General features: G+C 26.8%; 1 protein-coding gene across 7 annotated transcripts in view; it reads right to left on the reverse strand.

Annotated features, from left to right (window-relative positions):
* The window catches only part of LOC111632500 (tyrosine-protein phosphatase Lar-like), a 395,822-nt gene that overhangs the window by 367,307 nt on the left and 8,767 nt on the right, over nucleotides 1–19,748 (reverse strand). For 3 of the 7 annotated variants that reach the window (XM_023376968.1, XM_023376960.1, XM_023377001.1), the window contains exon 1: nucleotides 1,206–1,331. The exons of 1 other annotated variant lie outside the window; for it this stretch is intronic. The gene's annotated coding sequence lies outside the window, so the exon portion shown is untranslated. Of the gene's footprint in view, nucleotides 1–1,205; nucleotides 1,333–19,748 lie in introns of those variants that run through there. 3 more of the 7 variants (XM_023376993.1, XM_023376931.1, XM_023376976.1) reach the window with 3 other exon arrangements.

A 19,748-nucleotide genomic window follows, 5' to 3' on the forward strand; every position in this document is an offset into this window, starting at 1 on the left:
CACTGGAATTTTCTGTTTCCCCGTTTTTACTAGTTGAAAAGCTCAGGAAGGAAAAGCTTTTTCCAAGGAATATTTTAAGAAGATATAAAAAAAAGAAAAACTTCTCTTGAAAGTAGACATCATAACAATAAAAATAAAGCTTTTTTTTTCCTTTCGATCGAATTAAAACTTTATTCGTTTTTCATTCGTTTTTTTCTATTCATAGAAAATAGCTTAAGTTTTGTTTCTTTTTTATTTCTCAAATAATCTTCATTTTTTAAAAGAATTATTCCTCATAAATTTGTTTAAACTCATTACAGATTTATAAATTAAATACTTCTTAATGAAAATTTAGAGATTAAATATAATTCTTTATAAAATCTTTATTTAAAAAAAAAAATGGACATTCCACCTTCTCCATTCTCAACTAAACAATAAAATATAACTCATTTCAATGTGTTTTTTTTAATAATATATACGCATCCCATTAAAAATAGAATTAATATTTTCACATAAAATTAATTCCATTAATTTAAAATTCAGTTTTTTTTCTTCTTCTTCTTCTTCTTTACTATAAGCAAAACAACGTCATTTATGTTTAAACATCTTAAAGATAGATTCATGCTTGTACGATTAAATGCGTTACGATGGGAAAGAAACATTCAGAATAAAAGGAGAAATGCCAAGAGAAACAGCTGCAGAATGGTTTTGGCAATTTGATGAAATTAAAGTTATTAAAGTCTTTATGACATTAAATGAGATTAATAATGCCATAAAAGATTTACCATATTTAAATTTTACCTCGCTTGGGACTCGTTTCGTCGCTTGATCATGCATCAATTTGTAGAATTTGAATCCGATTAAATAGACTTACAACCTGTTTAAACTATTTGTAAATATGATTAGAGACGTGATTAATGAGATTTTTTTAAAATGTTATTAATGTTAAAAATGGAGGCATCAATGGAGAGAAAGTAAAGAAAATGTCACCTTTATTTTTTCAATTTTTTTTTTAATCGATGACAATTAAATTTAATTATAAAATCTAATAATTTAAGTAAATTTGTATTAAATAACAAAATACATAACTTATTTTATTAAATATTATTTAAACTTTGTTGATTTTTTATTATTATTTTTTTCAATATACCGACGTATTAAAAGAACTAATTGGAAAATCGTATATATAGAAATTTATTATAGATATAATAAAAAAATTCACTTACTTTTCTAACGATATTTAAGGATTTTTCTTCGATGATATATTAATTTCTGTTTATATAAATTCCTGTTTGTATAAGAACTAGGCGTGTCACAGGTAAGAAAAAAAAAAACTATCTTAAACCTTTAGCTATGGAAAAAGCATTGGAACATTTTCTACCTATCTGTGTTATTCTAACTTCACCCCTCCTACGTTCAAAATGGAATCAGACGGGTGTGAATCAATAACCAATCAGATTCCGGACCAAAAACTTACGGATTTGTCCACTAGAGGGTTTCTCATCCGTCATCTTTCTTTGCATTTTCCTTTTACTCTAGAATTGTGGGATACGACCGACATCTGACGGAATTCCCTAGAAAAACAAGCGCTATTGGTTGATAAAATGACGTAGGAAATAACGTGAGTGAAGTATTCACCCATATATAAATATATAGATTTTTTTTTCCTCACTCCTTTCCCCCACCCCCTGATAAATTGGTGAGAAAATGAGACATCGTCGATGAATCGCTTCGTGCTTTATTGACTTGTGAGTTATAAATTATTTATAATAAAACATAAAACATTGTTTTTTTAAAGTGACAAAACGTATTACAAGTGTTACGGAAGGGAAGGAAATTCACTATTTCGACTGGAAATTAAACAGTAATTTCATAAATACAAAACAATTTTATGAGAAATATAAGAAACCTTCCCTCTTCTAGTAAATAAAATAAAATAATTGATTTTGAAAAAGTAATTTTCTGCTACAGAAATGTCAGAAAATGAATTATTATTATTATTTTTTTTTTTTTTTAGTGATAGTATTAAATTGAAATACCAATTTCATTATATATATGTGAAGTTCATTCAATCAAGCAAAACAGTTGATATATAAATATTTATCAAAGAAAATGAACAAAACAATAATTAATGTATGATTTTATTTGTTTTCCCCATTCTGCAGTCAAGAATGGCACAAAAATTAAGATTTTGTGTACACCAAATGTGATTTAATTGATTCGTTTTCGAAAAAAACAAGCAATTATTTTGTGATTTTTGTGAAGAAGCAATATTGTTTTTTTTTTTTCTTTCTTTTTCTTTTCTTGGAAAGAAACACAATTATAAGTTGTATATCATGCATATTATGTATTCGGGGTGCAAATTGTATCTTAACTATATTAATGCTTTTTCATTTCTTTGACGTGCCTTCCATTTCTGTGATCTCATTCACGCATAACATTCCTTCTGCTTTCAAACCTCCGCATCATCACAGGCTTTCGATTCACGGATTTACGAGTTTCGTTTATTTTATTTTTATTTTTTCATTAAAGAAAACAAAAATACGTTTTAAAAAATCATTTCATTTTTATTTTTTCTTCTTCTTTCAGATTTTTCTTTNCTCACGATATAGGTCTTTCTTTTTTCTTGTTTTAATTAAAGCCATAACTTAAATTTTACACAATTTATTGAACAATTATGTGGAAATTCCTATTGGTCCTGTTACTTATTTCCTTCTTAGATAAGATGATAATTTATGTATTCTTTTTATTATTTTAATTCTGTTTAGTTAATCAGGCATTTCCAATTTTATTTAATGAGACTTTTTTTCTTATTTTTTTCCTCTTTTTAAATAAATTAAACTGAATCAACAAGACACGTGAAAACCAATTCATTAGTCTTGCAGATTAAAGAATATTTCTAATGATGATTTACAACTAAACTTTATAATTTTCTCTATCTAATAACTGATAATTACTCATAATCAAAAGCTTTATATAAGAGAATTTAACGTCTTTTAAGTAATATAAAAGCTCCATTAATAACTGTAAACACGATAAAAGTAAATGCTAATGAAGAATTGAAGACACATCTATTGAATAATAATTTATATTTTAAATAAATTTTCGTGTAGTTTAAAGTTTTAAAAAATTTATTCGATGAAATTTATGCTGAAATATTTAACTAAAATTAAACAAAAAAAAAAAAAACTCCATTTTATTATACATATTTTTTTTTATTTTTTATGGAACAAAGTACAATTTTAAGAGAGAATTCTCTATTTTCTAAATAGTGAAATATGCATAGCATAGTGCAAATAATACATTCACTGTGTAATAATATATTTATAGAAGAGAAGCAGAATTTTACGCGTATTTTTCCTATATAAGCTGGAAAACTTTTTTAAAAAGTTACTTTAAAATGGATAAGGTACGTATTTCATATTCTATTTAAAAAAAAAAAAACCTCGAAGATGTAGCCGAGAAACTAGATACTGTTATTTGGAGTTACTTATATTACCAGGTTCTCTATTAGTCTCTCTTGAATCATTCAAGAACCTCTGGGGGTTTAGCTAACAAACGGAGAAACTTCCAATTACTTGCTTGCTTCTTCCTTTTATTTATTGGCAAACCTTAGTTTGAACGGCGAGAAATTCTCTTGAATATTTTATAAAAAGCTTGCGACAATTGCTGTTATTTTTATATCTTTTTGTTTTTTTATAAAAAGAAATTTATTGCTTTTATCTATAGAAAACAGTTAAATTTATGCTTGCAAAAGATTTTTACTCTGACATTTATGTAACCTTCTATTATATATATATTCCCAAATTTTTGGTATTGCGGTGGTTCCTACACAGTTTCTTTGTAGATTTAATAAAGCTATTAAACAATATAACAATAATAAAACAGCACGAAGAAACTATTTAGTATCTTATACGGTTTCTTATAGTTTCTTTTTCTTGTTTTAAGCTTAATATGGATAAATATATATGATACACTATTTAAATACTTGTCAAATTTGTAAAATTATACAAATTTCACTGTGTATGATCAAAATAATCGTCGTTTTTTCTAATAATTTGCAAGCGCAATCACGCAATTTAGTGAAAGAATCATATATTTATCTACTAAAAGACTGTTTTTTTTCTGTATTAAACACGCTCCTAAAAGGCAAACTGATGTAGAATTTTGATATTTTAACATGGAGAATATGCTAAAAAAACACAACATTAGACTAAATTTCCATAGATTTATCGATTAAACGAATAGATACGTTTAAGGAGTTCATACAACAAACCAAAAATAATTTGTAAAGTAAAAGAAACGAATAAAAAATAAATAAAATATATGTTTTAGAAATTATTTATTTATATATCTACTTACAGAGTGACAGAATTTATTAATAAAATCGTAATAAAATTTAATATCGTTCGGTATTCATACCAGTTGCAGATATCGTGATAAAGTTGAATCAATGATAAAGCAAATATCGAAGAAAACACGATCTCCAATTAAATTGAAGCCATATTTCATCTTAATTCTGCATAGAGTCACGCAATTTTGTTTAATCAATATTCTATTTTTCATCCTTTGTCCAGTTTAAGCATTTACAACTGCTTGTTCATTCACGAACGTGTTTGTTAAAGCAAACATTCAAGTGCATTTGATATTCGTTCACGACTATTACAAATCTACTTTGAATAATTATAAATGATATTTTAATTTATAGCCGTGTTTTCTTGGTAAAGACTTCATATCTCAACCGAGAAAAGGGATCTATCTAATTTTAACGTTTTAAAAATGGCTTGAAAAATATTTTTAACATTGATTTAAATTGATTTATTACTTTTAATTATTTAACATGGTCTCGAAAATTAGCTAATATTCAGCTAACTAAATATTGAGTAAAGACCGTTTTAATTAAATTAACCATCTGGCTATATTCATATCAATTAATTTTGATAAAACAAATATGATTTTTCTTCTTAATTTGCATTTTACAGGATATGATCAGCATCAATTAATCTTGAGCATCGGATGGGATTTTCTCGAGTTTTCATTTAAACTTTTCTGCTATTTTTGCATTTATTTTTTTATCCGAAACATTTATATATTATTGGAGTGATAAATATATATATATATATGGTTTAAAGCGTTCGGTTTATTGAAAGTTCTGGCCTTATAAATCTCAATACAGTATAAGCTATTGGGAATATAAAAATTTCACCACATTCTGCCTCTACAAAACCGATATAAAATCGGAAAAAGTATTAAAAAAAATACAAAAAAAAATTCAAGAATATCATGTATATAAAGTCCTATTCGCCCCGCCTTTACTATGTTCTATCACTATTACCATGGTTATTACTTTTTAGAATTGTCGTGAATACTTTTCTCCAGTATGATACATTGATTATGTTTCGTACAATATCTTTTATTTTTATATGTATCGTGTATTATAACTAGTTAAATTTCCATTAATAATATTATATAAATGGCTTATAAGTGATATACAGTATATATATATATATATATATGCAAATAATTCATTTACAAGCGCTCAAACAAAGAAGATTTTTTAGCAGATGAATCCTTTGTCATTTAAATGTATAAAACACTTTATAATATATTTCAAGATGTCTTTTATTTATTAAATAGAAAAATCGTTTAAAAAAGACATGCATTTTTATGTCGTAGCAAAAAAGGTTAACGTCTTTAAAGTCTTTCTACTCCTTAACGACACCGTGTTGAAAGAGAAACGAAAACTAAATGACTTCGCTATAACATTAAAGTCTGGCAATAAAGAGTTTCTGTTGCTATTCTTTTAACAACTGGACAAAATGGTTCTCTTAAGAATCTCATAAAAATTTTTCTGAATATAAAAACAAGTCATGGACCAAAACACTTCATATTCTTTGAGAGAGAGAAAAAAAAAACAACAACAATTAGATTCGAGAGTTACGTTAACAAATGCAAATTAACCGACAATAAATCCGCCGACAAATGATCTTATTATGATTTTAGCATCAGTGAAGATAGAAAAATGTGATAATGTTTGGATAAAGGAGGATTAAAAGCCTAAATCTCTCAGAAAATAACGAAGTTGACGTTAATTAGTGTACAATAAATCCTGCAAAGCGACTTATTACTCCTGTCGTCTTTGTTCACAATAATCTCTCTTAAGTAGGTGCAAGATAATCAATTTTGGTCATTATCTATATTATTTTTTTTAAAATAATACTAATAATTATTTATATTTCCGGCATACGAATTTTTCGTAAGATTATACAATTCGGCTACCTCAATTTAAATTGATCGATAACCCAATCATTATAATACTTTTTAATTAATAAGATATTATATATTTATTAATATTTACTCGTATCCCTTGGAATTTTATTTAGATAACAATGGTTAAACTCTTGGTTTTTCTAAACCCAACTGAAATATTTATTCTTTAACGTGATTGTTTCAAAAAGTTTTACTGAGAATGGCGCATAAAAGAACAATTGTCTCTTGTAGAAATCCTTGTTCTGGAAGAAAAATAAGAAAGAAAAAAAAAAAGAAACGAGAACTGGAAAGAGTATTAAAGGTGATGATTGACACAAAATAAAAAGAACTAAAGCTTTATGAATTATTAAAACCGTTAGAACTAGTTATAGAAGTGGTAAAAAATTTATTTTTAGGCGAGGATTTACAAGAATTTCTTCCAATATCACGACATTTTGAATTGTAAAAAGAAAGGGGGAAAGATTGCTTCTATATATAAAACATCTAATTAATTTTAAAGTTTAATTTAATTTTTAAAAAAATCAATTATTATTATTCTTCATATTTAAAAGTAAAATTTTGTAACCAAATCTAATTAATCTTATCGGAGATAAAATTGTCGAAGGTTTATTACACTCTATAAAACGAAAATGATGATTGTTGGTGAAACCTCATTAGAAGAAGAAAAAGTCATTTTGGCCATTATCGCCAGATTACTAAAAGTTCTAAACATCCAATTTTCAGCTCAACTGTCATCTGAAGTATCTTCAAAAACCCGAATTAAGTCGTTTGATTCCGTTTAGTTTCGTTTTTACTCCTTTAATCATCATCTACGAGCAATCATTAAAGTCCTCGTTCGATTAATGACTTTCGTCACCGATTATAGACTTAAACGATCGCTTATCCGATTTGAAGATGGCCATCGATCAATCAGATAAAAATTCCTATGGAAAATAATGCGTAAGATACCGGTTGATATTTCCATGTTAGCATCATTCTGTAATAAATTACCAGAGTTCATGGAACATTTGTTAATTTTCAACACTCGATGGAGTTAATATTCATACACACGCAACTATCGAGATTAATTTAACGATATATGCCTATCCATTTTACAAAATTACAGCTGTATATGGCTCTAAAGTAGTTTCCTCGGCCGAGAATCTCGCATCTAGTCCTTCAACGTGTCATCACCCGTGCTTCTTAAGCGAATACAATGGTTCTTTGATGTATTTATAAGTTTTAAGACGTATATTGTCAGCAGTTGATCTTAGGAGGAGCTAATAAAGAGATATATAATTTCACTACGTGCTCTTAAGATTGTCAGGATTGTTTTACTTAATGGCGAACAATCCAATCTTCGAGTGCAATCCAATCCCCATTAAGCCAGCAATCAAATTATCCATTAAGAAGATAATTATATAAAATAAAAGAAAATAATTTACCATTATTCTAAGTTTGTGAATGACGTAATTGAAAATAATGAACATCCTGCGAAATTCAAACGGTTAAGGAAAGAAAAAATAAATGATTTAGACTGTAGAAAATGCTATCGGATGAGGAAAACAATTAAAAGCAATTTGTTTCAACACATAAATCTAAATAATGAGACGAAATTTAAGATTTTAAGCAATGCAAATAATGCTTACATTAAAATATTCATACTCTATTTTTAATTCTGTAAGTGTGGAACATGGAATTTTCTGTTCCCCCGTTTTTACTAGTTGAAAAGCTCAGGAAGGAAAAGCTTTTTCCAAGGAATATTTTAAGAAGATATATAAAAAAAAAAAGAACAACTTCTCTTGAAAGTAGACATCATAACAATAAAAATAAAGCTTTTTTTTTCCTTTCGATCGAATTAAAACTTTATTCGTTTTTCATTCGTTTTTTTTCTATTCATAGAAAATAGCTTAAGTTTTGTTTCTTCTTTATCTCTCAAATAATCTTCATTTTTTAAAAGAATTATTCCTCATAAATTTGTTTAAACTCATTACAGATTTATAAATTAAATACTTCTTAATGAAAATTTAGAGATTAAATATAATTCTTTATAAAATCTTTATTTAAAAAAAAAAATGGACATTCCACCTTCTCCATTCTCAACTAAACAATAAAATATAACTCATTTCAATGTGTTTTTTTTAATAATATATACGCATCCCATTAAAAATAGAATTAATATTTTCACATAAAATTAATTCCATTAATTTAAAATTCAGTTTTTTTTCTTCTTCTTCTTCTTCTTTACTATAAGCAAAACAACGTCATTTATGTTTAAACATCTTAAAGATAGATTCATGCTTGTACGATTAAATGCGTTACGATGGGAAAGAAACATTCAGAATAAAAGGAGAAATGCCAAGAGAAACAGCTGCAGAATGGTTTTGGCAATTTGATGAAATTAAAGTTATTAAAGTCTTTATGACATTAAATGAGATTAATAATGCCATAAAAGATTTACCATATTTAAATTTTACCTCGCTTGGGACTCGTTTCGTCGCTTGATCATGCATCAATTTGTAGAATTTGAATCCGATTAAATAGACTTACAACCTGTTTAAACTATTTGTAAATATGATTAGAGACGTGATTAATGAGATTTTTTTAAAATGTTATTAATGTTAAAAATGGAGGCATCAATGGAGAGAAAGTAAAGAAAATGTCACCTTTATTTTTTCAATTTTTTTTTTAATCGATGACAATTAAATTTAATTATAAAATCTAATAATTTAAGTAAATTTGTATTAAATAACAAAATACATAACTTATTTTATTAAATATTATTTAAACTTTGTTGATTTTTTATTATTATTTTTTTCAATATACCGACGTATTAAAAGAACTAATTGGAAAATCGTATATATAGAAATTTATTATAGATATAATAAAAAAATTCACTTACTTTTCTAACGATATTTAAGGATTTTTCTTCGATGATATATTAATTTCTGTTTATATAAATTCCTGTTTGTATAAGAACTAGGCGTGTCACAGGTAAGAAAAAAAAAAACTATCTTAAACCTTTAGCTATGGAAAAAGCATTGGAACATTTTCTACCTATCTGTGTTATTCTAACTTCACCCCTCCTACGTTCAAAATGGAATCAGACGGGTGTGAATCAATAACCAATCAGATTCCGGACCAAAAACTTACGGATTTGTCCACTAGAGGGTTTCTCATCCGTCATCTTTCTTTGCATTTTCCTTTTACTCTAGAATTGTGGGATACGACCGACATCTGACGGAATTCCCTAGAAAAACAAGCGCTATTGGTTGATAAAATGACGTAGGAAATAACGTGAGTGAAGTATTCACCCATATATAAATATATAGATTTTTTTTTCCTCACTCCTTTCCCCCACCCCCTGATAAATTGGTGAGAAAATGAGACATCGTCGATGAATCGCTTCGTGCTTTATTGACTTGTGAGTTATAAATTATTTATAATAAAACATAAAACATTGTTTTTTTAAAGTGACAAAACGTATTACAAGTGTTACGGAAGGGAAGGAAATTCACTATTTCGACTGGAAATTAAACAGTAATTTCATAAATACAAAACAATTTTATGAGAAATATAAGAAACCTTCCCTCTTCTAGTAAATAAAATAAAATAATTGATTTTGAAAAAGTAATTTTCTGCTACAGAAATGTCAGAAAATGAATTATTATTATTATTTTTTTTTAAACAATTATAAATTTATCTTTTATTTATGTTATAATTATAACTAAATATTTAAGAATTAAATAAAAGATTATTAGATATTAATACAAAATTACATTTAAAAATAATAATAATACAGTCGACCCCCCCTATAACACTGTTGATTATTCTGTTTTATATGAATTCCATGTTATACGAGTCACTTAAATTTTACAAATACGTGAGCTGTTCACAGCCTGGCACACGTATTTGTAAAATCTAAGTGACTCGTACAACATAGAATTCATATAAAACGGAATAATTAACAGTGTTATAGGGGGGTCGACTGGTAATAAATTGTTACAAATATTTACGATGAAATAAGAATAAAATTCATTAAAATTCTTTAATATATTTATTTATTTATGCATCTGATTTATGTATTGAAACTCGTAAAAATAAATTTTTTTCTCTTGAAAATATGTTTTAAATACAAAAATAAAAAGAAAAATTAACAAATTCCATTTTAGCGAAATAATTCGATTAAGAACATTAAGATTATTTTTAAAAATGTAATTACCATATTATAAAAACTAGAAAGATATTTGTGAAATAATAATTATTATACAATTTTTTTAAAAAATATTTTTATCCAAATTTTTCCTTCTTCTCATCTTAAAAAAAAAGAAAACAGATTAATAAAATAAGAAAATAAAGATTTTTGCGACTAGCAAGAATTTTTCTATGACATAACTCAGTAAGAATTTCGAATAGTTCTTTGGAGATGTATAAGAATAGATGCTAGACAGGCTTTTTATTTTTTTATCTTCCTTTTTAAATACGTTTTCGAACACTTCAACGGCACTCACCCGAACTCCTTAAAATTACTTTCGACAATAATAAAAATGACATCTCTTTCATATATTTTGAGTGACAAGAAAATGACAATTTTCATTATCGATTGGTGGAGACTTAACGTTTTCAAAAACCAATATAAAATATATTTTTAATGAATAGGAATGTTGTTTTCGTATTTAATGTTATATTGTTAAATGTCTTTTTTTTTTTAAATAATTACTTTCATTAGAAAGAGAACAATACGTCTTTTAAAGATGTAGTAGTAGTAAGTTTTCGTATTTTACATTCAAAGACAAATGATAATTAGCGCCTTTCATCAAAATAATGAATGAGTTACCAAAAATAATATTACTTTCTTTGAAGGAGTCATCTGTATATGTCACTTACTGTATTCGACGATAGTTTTTTTATTTTTTATTTTCGTTTAAATCAAAAGAAACAAGAACAATGTGAGTAGACTCTTTTGACGTATGTCAAAAGAATGTACCCATTCTATTTGACTTAAGTCTACCTAGTCTTGACACAAGTCAAAAAAGTATCCATAGTGTCAAAGTTTTCTGCCCTTTCATCTCTTCCTTTTGCCTTACACTAGCCATTTCTTTAGTCCGAGTAGGCTAAAGAAATTCCTTCTTGGACAAAGAATAAATCATTTAATCTTTTATCTCTGTTTTCCTCTCGGTCATGGCTGAATCTAATTAAGGTTCGGGTTAAGTATATTAAACTAATAAGCCTATAGTAATCGTACCAATATGTACCCATTACACTAGAGAAAATCGGGTTAAAAGAAAAGAATAAAATCATTTTCCGTGCATTATTAAAAATATTTGATGCTGTTTTTTTTCTAAATAAAAACATTCTGAAGCAATTATTATATAAGATAAGTTACGTAAAAGAACTACTTATCATATGATAAATGGTAATATCTTGAAATACTTCACTACAAAATAAACGATAACAACCGTTTTATCTAGTCAAGAATAAAATAAATCTACAATTGTAATCTGAGTCAATTCGAATGTGAATATTCTTTAAAAAATATGGCAAAAATTCCTATCTTTTCAATAAATTTCTTGCGTTTTTTTAAAGCCATAGATTACTTTATATCTATAAAAATTTGCATACATTAATTATAAAGAAAGTTGTAAAATTTCATTTACGTCTATTCCCGATAATATATTTTAATTCTTTTTTTTTATATATAGGAGAAATTATCTAATAAAATATTTATAAATTTTGACAGCATAAAAACTTTATGGAGATCCCACAGGAAATTTAGTGAAGTCGAATTCTTATTGCTACTCAGTTAAAAAAAAAAAAAAAAAGGTAGAATAATATTTTAACTAACAAGTAAATATCTATAAAAAAAAAGAAACTTTTCCGGATATTTAAGAGGACATATCTACAGATTCAGCAGACAGAAGAATATCGGAATAATAATAATAAAAAAAGGAGAGAATTTTTTTCTGAAGACTTATAATTGGTTAGTAACCATAAAATTGGTTAGCCAATTACGTCATTTAGAAAAGAGATAGACCTAATAAGCGGCTATTTCAACCATGTTATTAATGGCCGCTGTCAAGTTTGAACAAGCGGACGATTGGTTGGTAAGAGGCTGATTGTAGGAAGCGATGCAAGACGGGTAGGTACGATCTATCCGTTGGGCATCGTTAGCGTCAATGTTGATAATAAAGCAGAATTTTCCAAACAATTTCGATGGTTTTATGTGAATTGGTGACCTATTTTCTTAAGCCATTCTCTTCTTACTTAAAAATCGGGAGATTCTCTTTTTTTTATCTTTCTATCTCTTCCTCGCTTTTCTTTAGCTCGATTTTCAATATGGCTACTATTCGATGGATTTTAAATCCACCCCATTTTCCAGCCATCATTAGTTTATATTGATAATATCGTTAATTCTAAATCTCCGGTTTAATTCTCGCCCGAGGAGCCATTTTATTCGTATGGTATTAAAACGAATGAGCGTAACGAATGAAAACTTTAACGAAGTCGAAACTTCTTATTTTTCTGAGACAATTTCTTTTAAATGTTTTTTTAAAAGTTCGATTTAATAGTTTAATCTTCATTTTCTATGTTAATTCCGTACTAAATTATCATCTTGCGTAATTACTCTAATCAAACCTAATTTGTCAATTATTGAATTGAATTAAGTGAAGTAATTGTTTGCTAAGCAACTTCATTAAGTTTAATTCCTTTCTATTTGCAGGAAAATTGCGATAAAAATGCAAGGAAAGGGGGGAAAATCAGGGTAAATAGAAGAACAAAAAAAAATATATATGTATAGTCTATATGGAAAAATGTCTATGGCTGACTACACTAGAGAGAGTGCCCTCTCTGAGAAGAACACAGAACTAATGGAAATTGTTGTTTTTCTTTAGAAGGAATCAATCATTCTTATGGCATCCAGAAAACGCTACATAAATTTCCTCTGACGTCACTGGCAGATGGTGTGGCCGTTAAGTCCGGCTGGCAACGGAGGAGGCCGCTGTTAAATTACAACTCACTCCCAAGTATCTAGACTCACATTCAACCAAGTTTACTGGCCGGAAATACGTAAATCATAAGCTACTTCCGATAAGTCTGTCTACTTCCAGAAGTCATGAACAGAGAGGAGAACATTCTATTTTTCTACATTTTTCTATGATTAAATTCCCTTAATATTGATGTAGTTTATGATAAACATAAAGAACGTTTTCATTAAAATTTAATAGATGTGTTATTGTTTTTCTACAATGCATAAATATAGGTATAAGTCATATATCTACGAACGATCTATATCTTATTACTTATAAGTTCTGTTATAGAAAACATATTTTTAAACATTAAAAAGATGTAGTTAAACCTGTCAACACGGCCAGAAGTTTGACTTATATTGAAAGTTACATCTTAATTTAACGACAAAATATTTAAATGGTTATTATAATGTAAAGAAAATTAATTATTTTAGCTGATAAAGAACCCAATTTTTTGAACGAGGGCTTTTTTTTTCTATAAGCGAAACCGGTTGCTGTGTTTACTTTAGAAGAGATAAACCTCCCTTTTTTTTTATTCTTTATACTTAACTGAGTTAACCTCTGAGTCGTCGGGAAAAATGGATGAGTTCTACTGCATAGGAAATGGAGGTAGTTCAATTTTATAGCTCTTTCGTTATCAATTGGAGTAGACCGGTTTAATGCAAAGATCATAAAACGTGTAACACGGCTACAGTAACAAAGATCGTTACCGTAACATGTTGCACATGAAATTTTGTAACGATAAAACGTCACAGTTGATTGAAAGTAATGACGTGATTTGACCCGGCTACTCGTCTCAGACAAAGACTTGGATGAAAAAAAAAAAAAAAATTAAAGATCCATTTGTATGAGGGAGAAACACAGGAGGATATAACCTCTTAATGGCCGATAAGGTCCCATATGTCTAATTTTACGACTAAGTGTCTTAATTAAAACGTTTTTAATCTTATTTAAGTATTAGTTTTTTACGCGATTAAAGACAAATAATCGTGTTAAAAGTACGGCTGTATTTCTTTTTTTTTTAATAATCTATCAAGATAAATTTTAAGCAGCAAAGATAATAACTTAAAATTATATTAATGAAGATATAACGATGGAAAATTTCGCTAATGTTTCTCGAAAGCTGGATAATCTCTTAACGGTTGATAAGCTCTCTGGCAAGGCGATTAGTAATTATTCAGGCTTAAAAAACATGGGAGGTGAGAGATTTTTTTTTTAACGCTTTAATAAATTTTCTAATATTAATTAATTAATTGATGAGTTTTAACAAAATTCCTTAATGCTTGGCGAGTTTCGCTTAAAAATCTTTTAATTTTGCCACTATTATTGACAGACATTTAAAAATATCTTTAATGAATCAACTTTGTGCCTTTAAACTATTAGAAATTGCTTAAGTTTGCTAATAAAATTTAAATGTTTACTTAACTATTAACGAAATTAAATTTTGTTATAAATTCCTTCCAAGTTTTTACGTTTTCCAGTTAAACATTTACTTTTGAATAATTTATTATCCGTATTAAAATTGACTTATACTGAAAATAAAAAAATGGAGAAAAAACTTAAATGTATTTTTAAAAATTTCTTCGTTTACTATCTTAAGCTTCTGATACTTAATATTATTAAAAATATTTATTTAAAATTTATTTTATCAAATATTTTTTTCGTTTAACAATATAAGCAAATAATGTTTTTTTTTTTTTTTTTTTTTACTTTTTCNTATATTATTTTTTTTAAAATAATACTAATAATTATTTATATTTCCGGCATACGAATTTTTCGTAAGATTATACAATTCGGCTACCTCAATTTAAATTGATCGATAACCCAATCATTATAATACTTTTTAATTAATAAGATATTATATATTTATTAATATTTACTCGTATCCCTTGGAATTTTATTTAGATAACAATGGTTAAACTCTTGGTTTTTCTAAACCCAACTGAAATATTTATTCTTTAACGTGATTGTTTCAAAAAGTTTTACTGAGAATGGCGCATAAAAGAACAATTGTCTCTTGTAGAAATCCTTGTTCTGGAAGAAAAATAAGAAAGAAAAAAAAAAAGAAACGAGAACTGGAAAGAGTATTAAAGGTGATGATTGACACAAAATAAAAAGAACTAAAGCTTTATGAATTATTAAAACCGTTAGAACTAGTTATAGAAGTGGTAAAAAATTTATTTTTAGGCGAGGATTTACAAGAATTTCTTCCAATATCACGACATTTTGAATTGTAAAAAGAAAGGGGGAAAGATTGCTTCTATATATAAAACATCTAATTAATTTTAAAGTTTAATTTAATTTTTAAAAAAATCAATTATTATTATTCTTCATATTTAAAAGTAAAATTTTGTAACCAAATCTAATTAATCTTATCGGAGATAAAATTGTCGAAGGTTTATTACACTCTATAAAACGAAAATGATGATTGTTGGTGAAACCTCATTAGAAGAAGAAAAAGTCATTTTGGCCATTATCGCCAGATTACTAAAAGTTCTAAACATCCAATTTTCAGCTCAACTGTCATCTGAAGTATCTTCAAAAACCCGAATTAAGTCGTTTGATTCCGTTTAGTTTCGTTTTTACTCCTTTAATCATCATCTACGAGCAATCATTAAAGTCCTCGTTCGATTAATGACTTTCGTCACCGATTATAGACTTAAACGATCGCTTATCCGATTTGAAGATGGCCATCGATCAATCAGATAAAAATTCCTATGGAAAATAATGCGTAAGATACCGGTTGATATTTCCATGTTAGCATCATTCTGTAATAAATTACCAGAGTTCATGGAACATTTGTTAATTTTCAACACTCGATGGAGTTAATATTCATACACACGCAACTATCGAGATTAATTTAACGATATATGCCTATCCATTTTACAAAATTACAGCTGTATATGGCTCTAAAGTAGTTTCCTCGGCCGAGAATCTCGCATCTAGTCCTTCAACGTGTCATCACCCGTGCTTCTTAAGCGAATACAATGGTTCTTTGATGTATTTATAAGTTTTAAGACGTATATTGTCAGCAGTTGATCTTAGGAGGAGCTAATAAAGAGATATATAATTTCACTACGTGCTCTTAAGATTGTCAGGATTGTTTTACTTAATGGCGAACAATCCAATCTTCGAGTGCAATCCAATCCCCATTAAGCCAGCAATCAAATTATCCATTAAGAAGATAATTATATAAAATAAAAGAAAATAATTTACCATTATTCTAAGTTTGTGAATGACGTAATTGAAAATAATGAACATCCTGCGAAATTCAAACGGTTAAGGAAAGAAAAAATAAATGATTTAGACTGTAGAAAATGCTATCGGATGAGGAAAACAATTAAAAGCAATTTGTTTCAACACATAAATCTAAATAATGAGACGAAATTTAAGATTTTAAGCAATGCAAATAATGCTTACATTAAAATATTCATACTCTATTTTTAATTCTGTAAGTGTGGAACATGGAATTTTCTGTTCCCCCGTTTTTACTAGTTGAAAAGCTCAGGAAGGAAAAGCTTTTTCCAAGGAATATTTTAAGAAGATATAAAAAAAAGAAAAACTTCTCTTGAAAGTAGACATCATAACAATAAAAATAAAGCTTTTTTTTTCCTTTCGATCGAATTAAAACTTTATTCGTTTTTCATTCGTTTTTTTTCTATTCATAGAAAATAGCTTAAGTTTTGTTTCTTTTTTATTTCTCAAATAATCTTCATTTTTTAAAAGAATTATTCCTCATAAATTTGTTTAAACTCATTACAGATTTATAAATTAAATACTTCTTAATGAAAATTTAGAGATTAAATATAATTCTTTATAAAATCTTTATTTAAAAAAAAAAATGGACATTCCACCTTCTCCATTCTCAACTAAACAATAAAATATAACTCATTTCAATGTGTTTTTTTTAATAATATATACGCATCCCATTAAAAATAGAATTAATATTTTCACATAAAATTAATTCCATTAATTTAAAATTCAGTTTTTTTTCTTCTTCTTCTTCTTCTTTACTATAAGCAAAACAACGTCATTTATGTTTAAACATCTTAAAGATAGATTCATGCTTGTACGATTAAATGCGTTACGATGGGAAAGAAACATTCAGAATAAAAGGAGAAATGCCAAGAGAAACAGCTGCAGAATGGTTTTGGCAATTTGATGAAATTAAAGTTATTAAAGTCTTTATGACATTAAATGAGATTAATAATGCCATAAAAGATTTACCATATTTAAATTTTACCTCGCTTGGGACTCGTTTCGTCGCTTGATCATGCATCAATTTGTAGAATTTGAATCCGATTAAATAGACTTACAACCTGTTTAAACTATTTGTAAATATGATTAGAGACGTGATTAATGAGATTTTTTAAAAATGTTATTAATGTTAAAAATGGAGGCATCAATGGAGAGAAAGTAAAGAAAATGTCACCTTTATTTTTTCAATTTTTTTTTTAATCGATGACAATTAAATTTAATTATAAAATCTAATAATTTAAGTAAATTTGTATTAAATAACAAAATACATAACTTATTTTATTAAATATTATTTAAACTTTGTTGATTTTTTATTATTATTTTTTTCAATATACCGACGTATTAAAAGAACTAATTGGAAAATCGTATATATAGAAATTTATTATAGATATAATAAAAAAATTCACTTACTTTTCTAACGATATTTAAGGATTTTTCTTCGATGATGTATTAATTTCTGTTTATATAAATTCCTGTTTGTATAAGAACTAGGCGTGTCACAGGTAAGAAAAAAAAAAACTATCTTAAACCTTTAGCTATGGAAAAAGCATTGGAACATTTTCTACCTGTCTGTGTTATTCTAACTTCACCCCTCCTACGTTCAAAATGGAATCAGACGGGTGTGAATCAATAACCAATCAGATTCCGGACCAAAAACTTACGGATTTGTCCACTAGAGGGTTTCTCATCCGTCATCTTTCTTTGCATTTTCCTTTTACTCTAGAATTGTGGGATACGACCGACATCTGACGGAATTCCCTAGAAAAACAAGCGCTATTGGTTGATAAAATGACGTAGGAAATAACGTGAGTGAAGTATTCACCCATATATAAATATATAGATTTTTTTTTCCTCACTCCTTTCCCCCACCCCCTGATAAATTGGTGAGAAAATGAGACATCGTCGATGAATCGCTTCGTGCTTTATTGACTTGTGAGTTATAAATTATTTATAATAAAACATAAAACATTGTTTTTTTAAAGTGACAAAACGTATTACAAGTGTTACGGAAGGGAAGGAAATTCACTATTTCGACTGGAAATTAAACAGTAATTTCATAAATACAAAACAATTTTATGAGAAATATAAGAAACCTTCCCTCTTCTAGTAAATAAAATAAAATAATTGATTTTGAAAAAGTAATTTTCTGCTACAGAAATGTCAGAAAATGAATTATTATTATTATTTTTTTTTTTTTTTAGTGATAGTATTAAATTGAAATACCAATTTCATTATATATATGTGAAGTTCATTCAATCAAGCAAAACAGTTGATATATAAATATTTATCAAAGAAAATGAACAAAACAATAATTAATGTATGATTTTATTTGTTTTCCCCATTCTGCAGTCAAGAATGGCACAAAAATTAAGATTTTGTGTACACCAAATGTGATTTAATTGATTCGTTTTCGAAAAAAACAAGCAATTATTTTGTGATTTTTGTGAAGAAGCAATATTGTTTTTTTTTTTTCTTTCTTTTTCTTTTCTTGGAAAGAAACACAATTATAAGTTGTATATCATGCATATTATGTATTCGGGGTGCAAATTGTATCTTAACTATATTAATGCTTTTTCATTTCTTTGACGTGCCTTCCATTTCTGTGATCTCATTCACGCATAACATTCCTTCTGCTTTCAAACCTCCGCATCATCACAGGCTTTCGATTCACGGATTTACGAGTTTCGTTTATTTTATTTTTATTTTTTCATTAAAGAAAACAAAAATACGTTTTAAAAAATCATTTCATTTTTATTTTTTCTTCTTCTTTCAGATTTTTCTTTTGTCATATTGTTTAATCAATGTTCATTCGGCTTGCTGATCAGGATACATCAGTTGTCGAAGAATTTACATATTAAAAAAAAAACTGCTCTTTTGAAAGGTATGGGAGTAATTTGTAGCCTTCAAACTATATATATACATACATATATATATATATAAATATATAAACAATACATATTCTACTAAAAATTTATTTTTCTTCACTTTTCTATGAGGGTTTTTCTGTCTAGACATAAGCAGTAATTTGTTAGCCACATCTGAAGGGTTGCCAAACATAAAAATAATAAAAAAAAAAATACATAAAAAAAAATGACAATAATATGCAATGATGACTTGTGTCATCCAATTATAAATCTATGGGACAATATATATGTAATTATTATGTAAATACTAACTTGCAATTATTATTATTATATTTTATTTTAATTATTATTATTATTATTTTTTTTTATC

This window comes from Centruroides sculpturatus, unplaced genomic scaffold, assembly GCF_000671375.1.
Source record: "Centruroides sculpturatus isolate CEXI.00-Female unplaced genomic scaffold, Cexi_2.0 scaffold125, whole genome shotgun sequence".
Taxonomy (NCBI): Eukaryota; Metazoa; Arthropoda; class Arachnida; order Scorpiones; family Buthidae; genus Centruroides; species Centruroides sculpturatus.